Source organism: Mauremys mutica, chromosome 3 (genome assembly GCF_020497125.1).
Source record: "Mauremys mutica isolate MM-2020 ecotype Southern chromosome 3, ASM2049712v1, whole genome shotgun sequence".
In the NCBI taxonomy this organism is placed as follows: Eukaryota; Metazoa; Chordata; order Testudines; family Geoemydidae; genus Mauremys; species Mauremys mutica.
In genome coordinates, this window is record NC_059074.1 from 91,976,360 (window position 1) to 91,992,249 (window position 15,890).

At 43.7% G+C, this 15,890-nt stretch overlaps 1 long non-coding RNA gene across 2 annotated transcripts; it reads left to right on the plus strand.

Moving 5' to 3' along the window:
* Nucleotides 1–1,338: 1,338 nt before the first annotated feature.
* LOC123367541 lies at nucleotides 1,339–7,010 on the plus strand. 2 transcript variants are annotated; one of them, XR_006578519.1, is made up of 4 exons: nucleotides 1,339–1,815; nucleotides 1,952–2,089; nucleotides 3,792–3,848; nucleotides 6,109–7,010. It is a non-coding gene; the product is annotated as an uncharacterized LOC123367541 (long non-coding RNA). The 2 variants fall into 2 exon arrangements; XR_006578520.1 differs by having other exon boundaries at nucleotides 1,339–1,554.
* Nucleotides 7,011–15,890: the final 8,880 nt, after the last annotated feature.

Consider the following 15,890-nt stretch of genomic DNA (forward strand, 5'->3'; position numbering starts at 1 on the left):
GGGAAGATACTGTATGATGTTATGATTCTGTGACTGTAGGGTCTAAAAGGTAGAATCCACTCTGAGGCCCTGATTATTAAGCCATTCATAATAACAGCAACCTAAAATTCACCAGAATGTAAAAGGTTGGGGGATTAATGGCCTCCCAGTTTACTGGAACATTTTCCAGGGACAGTGTTCCAGATGTTAGTAGTTCTGACCTAGAAACTACTTGAGTATACCCAAGTGAGTGACATCTAGCCTTAGAACACACATGATAAAGTGAATTTGTTATTGACATCATAATAGTTGCTTGCTGTAGATTGACATACTGTATTAGTAATACTCTGAAGAAGCTGATGCAATGCATTGTGCTCAGTATTCATTTATTAACCTATACTACTTGTCGACATGATAAACAATGAGCAATTAAGGTGTCTCATGTCAAAGCCTCTGTTATTGATGTAGTTAGGCACCCCCGTTTTAATCTATGCTGCAGTGTTTTGAGAATGCGTGCCAGTGAACTGAGGTTTGGCATGCTATGATGGATCTTAAAAGATTGCAGCATTGTATGAAATGGCAGTCTGATAAGCTGAAAGAGAAGTACAGTGATAAAACTGCTTGTTTTTGGCATGGGAGATGTGTCCAGTTTCACATTACTAATAAGATCCAAACGATTACATTAAATTATGGTAGAAAATAACAAGCTGCCATGAACTGAAAAAGAAAAGAAAAGTTCAGCTGAGATTGCCAGGACAGTCTTATCTAAAACTGTTGCCCCGGCATTGGTGCACCTTGGTATAAAGATAATGAAACTGGACACTTTAGGAATCCCACAAGGTGCTAAGCACTTTGGCCATGATTCTGCAAAGCACTTAAGCACATGCTTACGTTCAAGCATGAGAGTCCCACTGAAGTCCTTACGGACTTTGCTGGACCAGACTGCTGGGGACCTTGCACAATTGAGAAGGAAATAGGGGCTTAATGCAGGGCTTGAAATTTCTTGTCATGAACCAGTGCCAAGGCAGAAGAATGTGGGATAAAAATGGAGTTAATTTCTGAACTCCAAATTGGAAAAGAAAGGTAATCAAGTCTCTCTTGATTTTTTTAAAAAATAATATACACTACAAACATGAGCTTACAATAGGGTATGTGCCCCCCACAGGTGCTGAAATGATTAATGTGGGCTTGAAAGGCTAATTATTCTACCTGTCTGCACCTGGTGGGGGGCACAGGCTTAATTAAAGATGACTGAATTAAAGTGGGGAGAGGAGCTGGTGGTGTTAGTTTAAAGAGGGGATGTACTTATTGCATGGGGGGTATGCAGGGGAGAGAGGGAAGGAACTCTGTAATCACTCTCTGAGATTAGAGCATAGGGAGACCAGGATGATTAAGGAGGAAACCCACAGGAAGAGGAAGCCCTGGGATCTTTGCTTGAATAGAGAAATCAAAGAGGTGGCTAGGAGACAGACAGTAGCTAATGGGGTGGACCAGCCTCTGGTTGTGTGCCTTTAAAGAAGGACAGGCACTGGATTTGCAGGAGGAGAGCTCTGGGAGGTATTCAAGAAAGAAGCAGTGAGTGATGAAAGGTCAAGCCTGAGCAGGGCAGGAATGGGTTTAAGATTTGGGTATTATTGGAGGATTCCAGGGAGGGGCCCTGAGAGAAGGATGAATGTAGCGAGGCTGTGGGGGAGAAGGCCTGGTAAAAGGCTGCAGTAGGAAGGAGTCCAGGAAGGCCTCAGCCAGGAGTCAAATGGAGCAAACCTTGGCTGCTGGTTATAGGGTCCCTGGACTGCAAGCCAGAGTGCAGATTCCCCTACCAGCCACTCATAAGATGTGAGGCCAGAGAAGGGGACTGAGATGATGGAGAGTCCTGGGGGAGGGTTATGAAGACAACGGGTCCCAGAGTGGAGGCCGAGAGGACATTTCTTATAATGACATTTGGGTTTTCTGTTGGCCCTTTTCACTCCAGAAGTAGTAGACTTAAATGTGACCTGGATAGAGGACAGTGGGAAAAGACACCACTGGGGTCTGGAGTGACCTTCAGCAAGGGGTGCTAGAAAGAAGATAGCCTGCTACACTATGCCAGCCATGAGGAGGTGCTCTAGCGGTGAGTTCACTCTTCCACCAACCTTAATGTTATACTGGGGGTTGGTTAAGACGTCATTGAAGCTAGTGGGCATAACAGCTGCCCTTAATTCAGGATAAAGGTGAAAAGCAGTTAAATTTGTTATAGAAAAATATCTGGGACAATAGGAGCCACTGCCCAAAGCACAGGCCACATGCAAGCCTGGTTGGGAATCTGAGCTATGTGGGCAGAGGGTTTTGACTTGCAGCTAAATAACAATTCAGGGTGTTGGATAGCCTTGGATGGAATTCTGTGTATATGAGAGAAGAAGCAGAAGGCAGTAAGGAAGCCTGATAGCCAGCCAGAGAAGCACTTGCACTGTGACCTTGAGAAAATGTAGAGGTTTTTTTGTTTTTGTTTTTTTGGGCTGAGTGCTGGCTGGAAGGAAGGTTGGAACTGTGAGCAGAGACTCTCTCCTGCTGTTTAATTCGTGCTGTGGTCTGAGAAACTTTTTTTTTTTTTAAGTGGTAAATAGACAGGATTGCACCATTAGTTTCTCCCCTTATATAAACCACTCTGAAAACCCTGAATACTGGCTAACATTTGGGGATCAAAAAGAGGTAAACAGAGAGGTTATGCTCCAGAGCTATGATTCTAGACCTATATGAAATCCTGTAAAACAGAAAGCAGTTGACCGCATCTCTCCCCATCTCTCCCCCACTCCAAGCACAGTGGGTATAAACAAATAAAGTTAAACACACAAAGTTCCTAATATTGATCCCTCCATGTGTTTCCCAACAGAATGTAGCTTCAAAGGAATAGAATTGTCATTGATAGGCACATTTTCTCCTCTATCGGTTTACATGCTTCAGTATTAGAAAGAAGAACAGGAGTACTTGTGGCAGGCTAAAGAGTTTTTTACCATAAATTAGGGACTTATGCAGAGTAACTAGCAGATTTTCATGAAACATGATGATATGTACAACAAACATCAGGAAAACTTTAGAAGGAGCACTGCAGGCCCTTAGGCAACAATTTCAAATGGAATAGCACAGATGTGGGTTTTGTGGTGAAATCACTATAGTTCCCTCATGCCTCGCTACGTACTTGAAATGAGCCGTTATCGCACTACCAACATGTGGCAAGTGTCAGGGTTACACTGTGCTTCAGCTGTTTCCCAGAAATGTTGGTTACAGATGAACTAACCCTAACATTTTCCCTTTACTTTGTATACAGGGAAATCTGTACCAGACCATACGTATTAGGTAGTGTTTGTTTTTATGACACCACCCCCAAAGTATCCCCAAATGCTTATTTTAAATCATTTTAAGAGGCCATCTCCATTATGCAATTAACTTTTGTCAGTCTCTTGAGCAGTTGCTTAAACAGCAGTTCTGCTCTGTGAGATAACTGTAAAAATGACTTTGTTATTCAGATATGCTTCCTCTGCGTGTTGAGAGTTGTTTTTCTTACTAACGTAAGCAAGATAAAGTTTTTATTACTACTTTACTCCTGCCAGCACTGTAGAGGCCAATAGCTATAGGAAGGTGAGAGGGATTCTCCTCTGGCTCTTGTATTATCAACAATTCTTAACTAAATTCCACTCATAGGGCCAATTGGAAAAAAAAATGAGGACAAACTTTGAAGATAATGGAGGTTCACAGCTGTAATTCAGAGCACAATTTAGCCTGCTGAATCTCTCTCTCTGTGTGTTTAAAAAAACAAAAAACAACTTGACTTTCAGATGCCACCTGAAGTTTCCAGAACTAGCAGTTTTGAAACAACAATTTTCCTTTGTAAGGTGAGCAAATTCTGATCTGAAAAACACTGAGATGCTAAGCATGAAACCCCCCATTTCAGACAGCTTTTAGAGGACAATAACACTGTGATCATTTTCGTTGTGCATGCAAACAGGACTTTATTAATGATTGTAGACTCCAAAATGGAAGGCTATAATAATGATTCGTTAGTCCAGCAGTGCAGTTTAGACTTGATTTGTAACTAAACACTAGTTGAAGACCTAATCCTATACTGTAGTGGATGTGGACACACTCACTAGAAGTCCTGTTGAAGTCACTGGGCTCTATGTGGATAAAGGGCTCTGCCCACATTTATTGCAATGCAGAATCAGGGTCTAAAAGTGTATGAAATCTTATGGCCATGCAAGAGTCATAAAGAATTAATGAATTAATCCATTTTTGTTTGAGGTACTTATAGGAAAAATGCATGTGTCTTGTATGTAAGCAGGGTCTGAATGAGCTCTCCTCTGACATGTAGTGGTGAGTTGGGAGAACAGACTTCAGGAGCAGACCATGTTTGCATAGACCCGCCTGCTCTGCCTACATGCATAGCAGATGGAGCTGCTTTGCCAAAATGATCAGTTTTGGCTGGTTAGGGGTGCCAATCACCAGGGGCGGCTCCAGGCCCCAGCATGCCACGCATGTGCTTGGGGCGGCATGCCGCGGGGGGCGCTCTGCAGGTCGCCGGGAGGGTGGCAGGCGGCTCTGGTGGACCTCCCGCAGGCGTGCCTGTGGAGGGTCCGCTGGTCCCGTGGCTCCTGCGGGAGATCCACCAAAGCCGCGGGACCTGCGGACCGCGGGACCAGCGGACCCTCCGCAGGCACGCCTGCGGGAGGTTCACCAGAGCCGCCTGCCGCCCTCCCGGCGACTGGCAGAGCGCCCCCCGCGGCATGCCACCGTGCTTGGGGTGGCAAAATGTCTAGAGCCGCCCCTGCAGATCACTCTAGTATTTGAATGTCGTGATCATGAAATGTGGTTATCCTTATACGAGTAAAGGGCAGCGGAGCTGTGCTTAGCATGCCCTGGTTGAGGGGGTCACTCTAAACTGAGCCTCACTTGCTTAGCAGGGGGTAGGGTTGCCAAATCCCAGTGAAGGTGAGTGGGTGGGGACAGGAGTTGGTTTTAGAGGGGGTGCCTAGAACTCTTTAAGCAGCACCCATGCCATTTGACCTGCCCTCCAGTATTTAAATGATAGAGGTGATTAGACTCAGTTGAGTCCTTGTTTTCAGTTGGTGAGTCCTGGAGCTGCTATCCCTTCTGAGTAGGTCCAGAGGCTGAGCTTTAGGCCTTGTGTGGGGACAGTAAGTACACAAGCTGCACTGGCTGTGAGGTTCCCCACTACCTGCTGAAATCATTGAGAGCTGAGATGACTAAGGTCTGGGTTAAGTTTCAGAACGTTGTAGGAGCAGCAAATATCAGCAGCTAGTGGTAGCCAAAAGACAGTGGCCAGCAGTAGCAAAGAAGCAGTGGCACTAGCAGAGAGAGTGTGGCCAATGGTGGCAGTGGAGAGTGGCAGCTGAGAAACAGCAGCCAGTGGTGGCTGAGAAGCAGTGGCAGCAGCAAGTGGTGGCAGAGAAACAGTGGCAGCTGTGAGGCAGCAGAGATATTACTTGATTGCCCCCTGCTGCCCCTAGAGGGGAAGATTAAACCATGTGACCACCCCTCTGAACTCTGGGTCTTATCTAACCAAGAATAGCCAACTGTGTGTAGGTTGCAGCAGGGGGAGAGGGAAGTGGTGTGTTTAAAAAGGACATTTGGTTGTTGGACTTTCCCACTGCAAGGTGGGAAAACTGAGGCAAAGGACACGGTCTGTCACACTGTGTGGTTGGGTTGCCTATGGAAACATGCTTTTGAATGTGGCTGTGGTGTTTTCCCAAATTAATGCCTGGTTCCTTTTCCTGTCTAATAAAAGTTCTTTTGTTAAGCACAGACTCAGTGCTTGCTAGTGGGGAAGTATTGCCTCTTAGAGGCACTTAGGGATAGTGCTAAATTTTCACAGATTAGTGGGTGGGGCTCAAGCCTATTCTGTTTTGTATTGTTAAGGGCGACCCTTAGATGTTGAACCTGGCCCTTGTTGCTGCTGACTTCACCTGGTAGAAGGGTTATATGTATATTGAGACATGTAATGAAGGTTGCATACTGAAAATATTAATTTATGGTCCATTTAATATTAGCAGTATAAACATAAAACTACATTTAAAGTTAATGTCACTTTATAAACTGTGCTAAATGCTGCATCTTTATTAATTATTTTTATTACAGTAGTTCCTAGATGCCTCAACCAATATCAGGGCCTCCCTCTGCTAAGTGCTGTACAAATGCACAGTCAGTCAGCTCCTGCCCAGAAGAGCTCTCATTCAGACTAGCCAGAGAGGAAAAGGTTGGGAGAAAGGGATAGACCAAACAAGCAGAAGATTGGAAGCGGCAACACACAATGATATAATGACATGTCCAAGATCATAAAGAGTCTGTTGCAGAGCCAGAGGAGAACCTAAATCTATCAAGTCTAATCCAGTGCCATAATCAAAAGACTATTCTTTCTTCCATGAGAAGAACAAGAAGCCTACACTTTCTTCATCTTTTTCAGGGCTCTGACAACCCTGTAATCCCTAAATCATTTCCCATTTAAGCTCCATCCGTCTGCTAATGGTACCATGCTATGGTACCTATTATTCTGTCTAAGGAGAAATGAGTGAGATGTAATTAGATGTAGGAGTTACTGCTGAGCATGTCAAAGTTCTTACTCCCCAACCAGGGCCCTAATTTAGGAAAGCACTTTATCACATTCCTAACTGTAAATCTGTGCTTCAATTCCATTGAAATCAATGGGATGGAAGCACAGAGTTGCATTGTTTTCCTGAAGTAGCGCCCAGCATAGGAAGCTATTGCTTCTGCAGCCCCTCTTCCTCAACTAGCAAAAGACAGGCTTTGCGATAATATTGAAACTTAGGTTTTGAAATAATCAACTTTAAATTACATTTTAACCAGAAATTCTTATGGCTTCATTGCAACCCAGATCCCTTTTATTAAAAGGCACCTTGTAAATCCCAGTGTGAGATCCATCCATATTGTGAATTATTATACACTAAAAATGTGTTTTAATCCAAATGAAACTAACCTTCCTTGAGGGGTTTTTATTGCCTGCAGTCAGTTCAGTCTGGGCAGAAGATACAGAAACATGGATTTATGTGCCACTCTGTTTAGACTGACATAAATAATTTGCTTACCTCTGCTTCAAACTAAACAAAATATTCTTTTAAAGGTGCCTGAAAAGGATTTTTTTTTAAAGTTGAAAAGTTATTTCTTGCTTCCATTAAATACAATAGTGGCTTTGTGTGCATGTGTGTGAGAACTTTTCTATGTTTTATATAAAAGATCATGGTTCACTTTTGTTTCTTTAAACTATGATGAGATTTCCAGTGACTAATTAGGTCATAAATATTGAATTTCTGTTAATATTATAACATGGTGGCTTGCCCTTAAGGGCTGGAGGGCCTGGGGCTGGCCAACCCTGATTACTGAATGAGCCACCTGTGACAGGGATCAGGTGATTACCTTATAAAGAGCAGCACGAAGGAGGTGGGAGGCAGGAGGCAGGAAACTGAAGAGGGAGAGAAGCTCCTGCAGGGAAGAGCTTGACACCAGGGGAGTTTAGGAGACAGAAGGATGAGCTCCAGTCAGGTAAAGTCTGGGAATGGTATTTGTGTTAGAGTAGGGAAGATAGACTCCTTAGAAAGGAATAGTATAAAACCGATGTAAAGACTAGGGGTTGGGCAATCAGGGGAGAGACACCATTGAGCTCTATTTGTAGAAAAATTGGGTGTCAGCCTGAGTGGAAGTGGTGAAGGGTGAATCTAAGGGAACATCTACACAGCAATAAAAAACCTAGGGCTGACCTGGGCCAGGTACAGTGTTACAGAATGACCTCTGGCCATGAGGGGGTGCTCATAAGGCAGCTGATCCTGTTCCTCATCTTTGTGAAGATATCAAAGAACAATAACTGCCCGCTGCTTCATGTGCTGATGTGCTAAGCGGAGGGCATGAAAGAAAATTGTGCAGAGATTTGTGAAAGCATGTTATGTATCAGGACCTCTAGCAGCAAAGGCTGTGGTGATATAGGGCCTTTTAGATTACAATTAAGGATAAAAGATCATCTGGTAGATCAATATGGTCAATATTTCAGCCTTAAAAAAAACAACAAAAAAAACAACAAAAAACCCTGTCAGCATCATCGTTTTGCTTCAGTGACTGCTCCTTTAGAAATATGCTGGAAGGGGAAAATTTTCTGCCACACCATATACTGTGCTGGTAGTCTTGATGGTGCGCCCAGACATGCATCTTGTTTCCCTCTAGCATCTTTTCTCCTGTCCAGTTTATCCTAAAGACTGAATAAAAAGACCTCATAAGCATGTGTGGATATGTTTATAGGCCATAATTTACATTTCTAGACACTTTAGTCTCCCACCCAGAAATCTTATGATTAAAAAAACAGATTAATAAGAAATTAGCCATTTAGAATTTTCTTTGTTTTGTAAATTATATTTTGGTGGATTTCAGCTTCCTGAATGGAGCTCCACTGGCGAGTTGAGTACTTTCTCAGAAAGGAAACAAAACGTCACTGAAGGCACATTTCCAAGTTTTGTCTTATTCTTTTTAATTATCTTGATTTGCAGCTATTTCTATAGCACTCATAACCATAGTTTCTGAGTTAGCAGCATTTTGTACACAAATGCCTTTATGGACTTCCTGGTTTTCTGATTAAGATGGGGGGGGGGGGAGGCAGAAGTGCTCAACCAAAATTCAGTGATTGGGCCAAAAGAAATATGATGAGGTTCAACAAGGACAAATGCAGAGTTCTGCACTTAGGACAGAAGAATCCCATGCACTGCTACAGACTAGGGACTGAATGGCTACACAGCAGTTCTGCAGAAAAGGACTTAGGAGTTACAGTGGACAAGAAGCTGGATATGAGTTGACAGCATTCCCTTGTTGCCAAGAAGTCTGATGGCATTTTGGGCTGTATAAGTTCGAGCATTGCCAGCAGATCAAGGGACTTGATCATTCCCTTCTATTTGATATTGGTGAGGCCTCATCTGGAGTACTGTGTCCAGTTTTGGGCCCCACACTACAAGAAGGATGTGGAAAAATCCGCAAGGGTTCAGTGGAGGGCAACAAAAATGATTAGGGGGCTGGAGCACATGACTTATGAGGAGAGGCTGAGGGAACTGGGATTGTTTAGTCTGCAGAAGAGAAGAATGAGGGGGGATTTGAAAGCTGCTTTCACCTACCTGAAAGGGGGTCCCAAACAGGGGTGGCTCTAGCCATTTTGCCGCCCCAAGCACGGCAGCACGCCGCGGGGGCCGCTCTGCCAGTTGCTGGTCCCGTGGCTCCGGTGGACCTCCGGCAGACGTGCCTACGGAGGGTCTGCTGCCCTCCCAGCGACTGGCAGAGCGCCCCCCGCGGCATGCTGCCCCAAGCACGCGCTTGGTGTGCTGGGGCGTGGAGCTGCCCCGGTTCCAAAAAGATGGATCTAGACTGTTCTCAGTGGTAGCAGATGACAGAACAAGGAGCAATGGTCTCAAGTTGCAGTGGGAGAGGTTTAGGCTGGATATTAGGAAATACTTTTTCACTAGGAGGATTGTGAAGTACTGGAATGGGTTACCTAGGGAAGTGGTGGAATCTCCTTCCTTAGGGGTTTTTAAGGTCAGGCTTGACAAAGCCCTGGCTGGGATGATTTAGTTGGGGATTGGTCCTGCTTTGAGTGGGGGATTGGACTAGATGACCTCCTGAAGGAGGGAGGGGTGTGTGTGTGTTGGTGTTGTGATGGGGCAAGGCCAGATGGCTACAGTAAGGTAGTAAGGAACAAGTATGTCAGCCCCAGGCTAACCAAATCCCTAGTACCATGGTAACCAAATGGCAGTTGCTCCAGGTTAATCAAGACACCTGGGGCCAATTAAGATCTTTCTAGAAGGCAGTGGAGATAGCTAAATTGATTGGGCCACCTGAAGCCAATCAAGGGCTGGCTGGAACTAGTTAAAAGCCTCCCAGTTAGTCAGTGAGTTTGGTGTGTGTGAGAAGCTGGGAGCAAGAGGTGCAAGGAGCTGAGAGTGTATTGCTGGAGGATTGAGGCGTACAAGCATGATCAGACCCCAGGAGGAAGGTCTTGTGGTGAGGATAAGGAAGGTGTTTGGAGGAGGCCATGGGGAAGTAGCCCAGGGAGTTGTAGCTGTCATGCAGCTGTTACAGGAGGCACTATAGACAGCTGCAATCCACAGGGCCCTGGGCTGGAACCTGGAGTAGAGGGCGGACCCGGGTTCCCCCCAAACCTCCCAACTCCTGATCAGACACAGGAGGAATTGACCTAGACTGTGGGTTCCACCAAAGGGGAAGATCACTGAGGTGAGCAAATCCGCCAATAAGCGCAGGACCCACCACTGACCTGGAAAGTACTACATTAGGTTGTGATTGAATTCAGCTTTCTTAATAACAAAAATAATCCACAAGTTACTGGGCTCAATAGTTTTCACTTACAAAGAAGAATTGTCTCCACTGCAGGAATTCCTGGGTGAGAGACCGTGACCTGTGTTAAGCAGGAAGCTAGAACAGTGGTCGTAATGGTTCCTTTCTTAGGTCTTGTCTACATGGGAAAGTTTTTACCAATTATACCAGTATAGTTGCAACTCTCTCCATGTGGAAAAGACTAGGTTTTTTTTTTCTGCTTGGCATAAACCTCTCCCCAAGCAAGACAACTAAACTAAAAATACTTTTACATGTGTGCGCATGTGTGTATACATACATACTGGTATAACTCCTGGTTTAAATTCACACCTTAGCTTATATTGGTATAACTTTTCCTTGTAAACAAGTCCTGAGAAAAGGGGTTGTCAGCATGGCATGGCGTGGCAGTGCACCCTAGAGGGCAGTAAATTGCAAAGTGCTCTCAAGTGTTGCCCTCTAACTGCCCCATGTAGATCCTGCTGGCCTGCTCTAAAAGGTACATAGTGCATATTGATGCAGTCTTGTTTGAAACACACACATTAACACACACTAGAGTGTCCACAGGCAGCTAGAGCACTACACTTCAGAGCACCCCTGTGGTGTTCATTGCTGCACTGTATAGACCAGCCTTAAGAAACAATGCTGAAATGTTAGTGTATTGTTTAAACAGGTGTTACAGCATTAAAAGCATCTATCCTGATGTATAAGATCTAATGTGCACTTTCCTTTGTAAGCTGTTATTGACTGTTGCTCCTGTTAAGTATTTGTTAATGGACTGGGACCTACGTTGTCCTCAACAGAACATATAGACCCTGAGTTAGACTGTCTCTAGACTAGGAAAATAAGTTGTATTTTAAATGTGGTAGTGAACATGTAAGTAATGTGTTTAAAAACACTAGTGCAGCATGGTTTAACACCTTTAAGAATGTTAGTTGATTTGCTCAATCTTAGGCTCCCTTCAGAGTTGACTGTGACTAGCTAACATGCTTTTAAAGGTTTAGAACCCTGTCTATGCTAGTGTTAGAATGTGCTAAGTGGTATAGAAAAATGTTACCTATTTTGTTTAGTGGTCATTGTGTCCAAACTCACCCCTGCCTGTAGTTTAGCTTTATTGGTAAATCAGGCACTATAACTGAAAATAACCTCAGCCTAATCTTCCTCCCTGAGCTTGGTTGCCGCAGGATTTTGCTGTAGAACGTCCTTTGTTCTCTATACCAGGTGGAGTTAATGGGTTGTACCAACCCCAAATAAGCATCTTTATACAAGGTTCTAATACCTGATATGGAAAGGGTCAAAAGAGCCACTCACGATATTGGAGACCATTTTAAGCATTCTCATGAAATATCAGTGGGAAAAGTAGTTTAACTGTACTTCAGGTCTTATTTTCATTGCAATCTGGAATGACTCTGTTCTTTGTCTAATTCCTACCATGCTTCCTGAAGCAGGAATGAAATCTTTGCCCATGTGTTGTGGCCCTGGGCCTTATATGCCATGGGCTCAGATATCTTGTCTGACTCCCTTCCTTGTGATGTTGGGCGCCACCACCTAGCTGTTCTAGATCCTGAAACTGGTGTCTGACATCTCCTAACCCCCCAGTTGTTTTCACACACTCCTCCAGAGTGACAATTAGGTTGTGGGCACCCTGGGCTTCTAGTTTAACCCCTTCAGCAACAATGTGGCAAGAAAATAAGGACCATAGGCCTACCATCTCCTCAGTGGAAGTGTGAAGCATTATATTGTCTAGGGATCGCTGGCAGAAGAACAAACTACTTCAGTTCCTGTCATGCCAATGTGTCACCTTGGCAACTATTTTATGGATATGGCCTATAATCTCTGTGTACTAATATCCTTATGGAAAGTAGTTCTTGCTCTATGCAAATACATCTTTTTATAAACAACCAATAGTGATATGAAAGAGGAACCATCAATTTAAAAGTCACACTTTCCTCTGGAATATTTTTATCTGCTATTAATACAGGTGTTGCCGAGGTTTGCTGTAACTGAACACGATTACAGGGGAGTTTTTTCTACATTTTGCCTATGTGTTTATTTAGTGTATTTCACAGAAGTTTGAGTGTAATTAGTTTCACTATTTCCCTTGTAGGGTGAGTTAGACCCTGATTCTCCAATGAGCACTACTTAGGCATAAGACTCTGTCTGCAAAGCTCATCATGGGATGAGAGTAATAATCAGTTTCCCTCTTTGTTTTTCAGGTTCTTTCTCATAACAGGTGATATATAAATAAAATGGAAAACATGATTGCAAAAGACACAAAAATTGGCAGGGTGAGGTAGGGAAGAGGTATGGTACCTGAAACTGGTTCTCATTCCAAATTTTTAAATAAAACTGACCAGATTTTAAGTGGACAGTGTCCCTTTAAACTTTTCTCACTGCCTAAATAAAAATGGCCTGCAATGTTCTGTTTTTAAAAATGTAGTGTTTTTTGTATAAAATTCAATAAATAATATTAATATAAAACCTGCCGTTTTGTAAAACAACTCTTCAGGCCATTTAAAAAAAAATCATGGGTTAGACTTTTTTGATCATGGAAGGGGAAAGTTCATAGCAACAGAGAAAACAACCTCCTCTTCCTCAAGGGTAAATCAGAGAGATTTTTTTTTTTTAAAAGCTGGTTACCTCTAGATCTCAGTGCCTGGGTGCTCCCCAGCCATAGATAGTAGAGAGATTCTCTTTCTGTTTGGACTGTCTTAGTTTAAGCCTGACTCCTTCCTTTGATTTCCTGCCCTCTTGAGTTGTTAGGTACAGTTCCTTCCAGGATTGAAGGCTTTGGTTGGGGTTACAGGTTAAGGATGGTTTAACTACCTGGGTCCATGGCAGCTGGTGAACCCCTTCCTATCTTCGCCCAGTGTGGAGTCTGTACACCCTATCCTGATATTATACTGAACAAAATAGACACACATTTGATGGTGATAGCCATGTGAGAAACTAAATTATCATGTGATAAATTGCATTTAATTTGCTTGTTTGACCACCCTATCTGCTCTCTGCCCACAGAGAGCAGTGTGATATCTTATGGAAAATCAGAGCTAGAAATGGGGGAACCAGAGCCTATGACTTCCTTGGGCTGTTCTAGATTGTTTCAGTGTAAAGGTGGTTTATGGCTACCTGCAGTTTTCCACAATTTAAAAGGAATGCCCTGGTGGTAATCAACCATTGCAGAGGCTGTTCGCCCATGGTCTGGCAGTCTCTAATTGCACTTGACTGCCTAAGGCCCAACAGGATGATTTTTGCAACTTAAAATAGCTCAAAAGCTGCTGTAAGACGTTCAGGGGCTTAAGCTCCTGGCCAGCCAGAGGGTTGGAGAAATGCAGAGGTGGCATAAAGCCATGTTAGCCCTCTATGCGGGACCTGCATCAAAGTTCAAGTGGACCAGAAGATTCAGGCCAGGAGCTTTGTAGCTCAGAACACTGAGACTCTCAGTGAGATGTGAAGTACTTGTTTCTACCCCAAATGGTCCCAGGTTATCTGAATCAAGTTGTCACCTTATCTATGGAAAAGTTATTTTAGGTCAATTTTAGAGGTTTAAGATGTGTCAGGTGCAATGTTCCTCCGCTTCTGTGATTTGTACAGTTAGACTCCAGGTACAAAGGAAATTGGGCTTTACAGGTGGTGATAATGTTACACATAAAATACAGTAACTCTCCCCCTCCCCCCAATAAAAAACAACTCTCCAACACTTCTGAAAGAGTTTTCTTGTAAATTGTTGTGTATATACACAATACATGCTGTTGCCTTGTGGCATAGCAGGTTAATTGGCATTTGGGATGACCTGTGTCATTCACTTGGGGCTTTGCCACTCATGAAAAACGTGACCATGCCAACAAAGCCTTTTAGGTACCTTATGTATTTTTTTTGTTTAACTTGCATCATTTACATGATCAAAACAATTAAATACATCTTTTCAAAGCTGTTCCTGGGATAAGAACTTACAGTAAATGCTAGTCTTCAACACAGAGCAAATATTCACAGATAAATGAGAACAGGAGTTTACAATGAAAATGCTGAAGATCTTGTTGTAGTAGTGCTTATTCTGAAAGCTTTATAAAATATATATATTTTTTCACCACTGGCATGTCATTCAGTGAAGTTTATTTTTGTAGCTGCTATATTTCAGTACCACCCTCTAGCATAGTTAAACTATTTACTATTACTGCTGTCTTGCTGCCAGCTTGGATCATCATCATCTCTGCTCACATTGGAAAGGCTCCTCCGTGGAGATTTGAGAAGATTGCCAGGCTAATACTCAGAAACAAGAGAAACAGACATTTTTTATGATTGCAGTGACCACAAGCATTGCATGGCCAAGAGAAGCATTATTAAGAGCAGCACTGAAGGTGCAATTTAAGTTGCGGATGGATGATGAGAGGTTAGGTTAATTGTACAGTACTATTTTTGCTGTCTATTTCAGTACTGGGATCATCTCCATAGCTGTTCTGAGAATAATTCAGCTCAGCTTCTCTTATGCCTGAGGCAGAAAGGACTCCCATGAAGCATATGTAGAGGAACAATGAAATCCAATTACTCCTCTGCTTGTACACTCAGCTCTTGTTCAATGGTAGTTAAGTATTTGGATGTGGTAGGAAGCAGGAGAAAAAAGTTGACTATTAGCAGTTGGGGCTATTGTTCCTCACCTTAACTCTGATTTTTATTTTCCCTGGTGTTCATGATTCTTAAGTTAACATGTTCTTGTCTGTATTATTGATAGCTGCTTGGTATTATAGTAGCAGAAATATTCTCTTCTCTGGCACCAATATCCCAACAAGCTTGCAAGCTTTAGCTGTGGTATATTGTGAAGCACGGATGGGCTAAAGGTTCATTTCAGGGATGGCATGCTGAAGGAGCCACAAAGTAGAAGACATGAAGATGTTGTTCAGCTTCTTGAACAAATGGGTGCATGGGGCTGGCATTTTTGTCAGAGTAGAAGAGGCAGGGAGCAGTGTGGCAGGACATCAGTGGTAGGCAAATAAGGAGGGACAGAGTTGTTGAGGACCTTGAAGGTGATCAGAATCTTGGGGTATGTCTACACTACAAGACTATTTCGAATCAACTTAAGTCGAATTTGTGGAATCGACCGTACGAAGTCGAATTTGTGTATCCACACTAAAAACACTAATTCGACTGTGTGAGTCCACAGTAACGGGGCCAGCGTCGAATTTGGAAGCAGTGCACTGTGGGAAGCTATCCCACAGTTCCCGCTCTCCCCGCTGCCCACTGGAATTCTGGGATTTCCCCCCAATGCCTGCTGGGGGAAAAATGTGTCGAGGGTGGTTTTGGGTAACTGTCATCATTGAACCGTCAATCACGCCCTCCCTCCCTCCCCGAAAGCGCCGGCGGGAAATCTGTTAGCGCACTTTTCTGGTCAGTGACAGCGCGGAGGCCACAGCACTGCGAGCATGGAGCCCGCTGCGATCATCGCTGCACTTATGGCCGTTGTCAACTCCTCGCACCTTAACGTCCACCTCTTCCACAGTCAGCTGCTGAGAAATCGGGCTACTTTTCAATGGTGCTGCGAGCACTGGTGGACC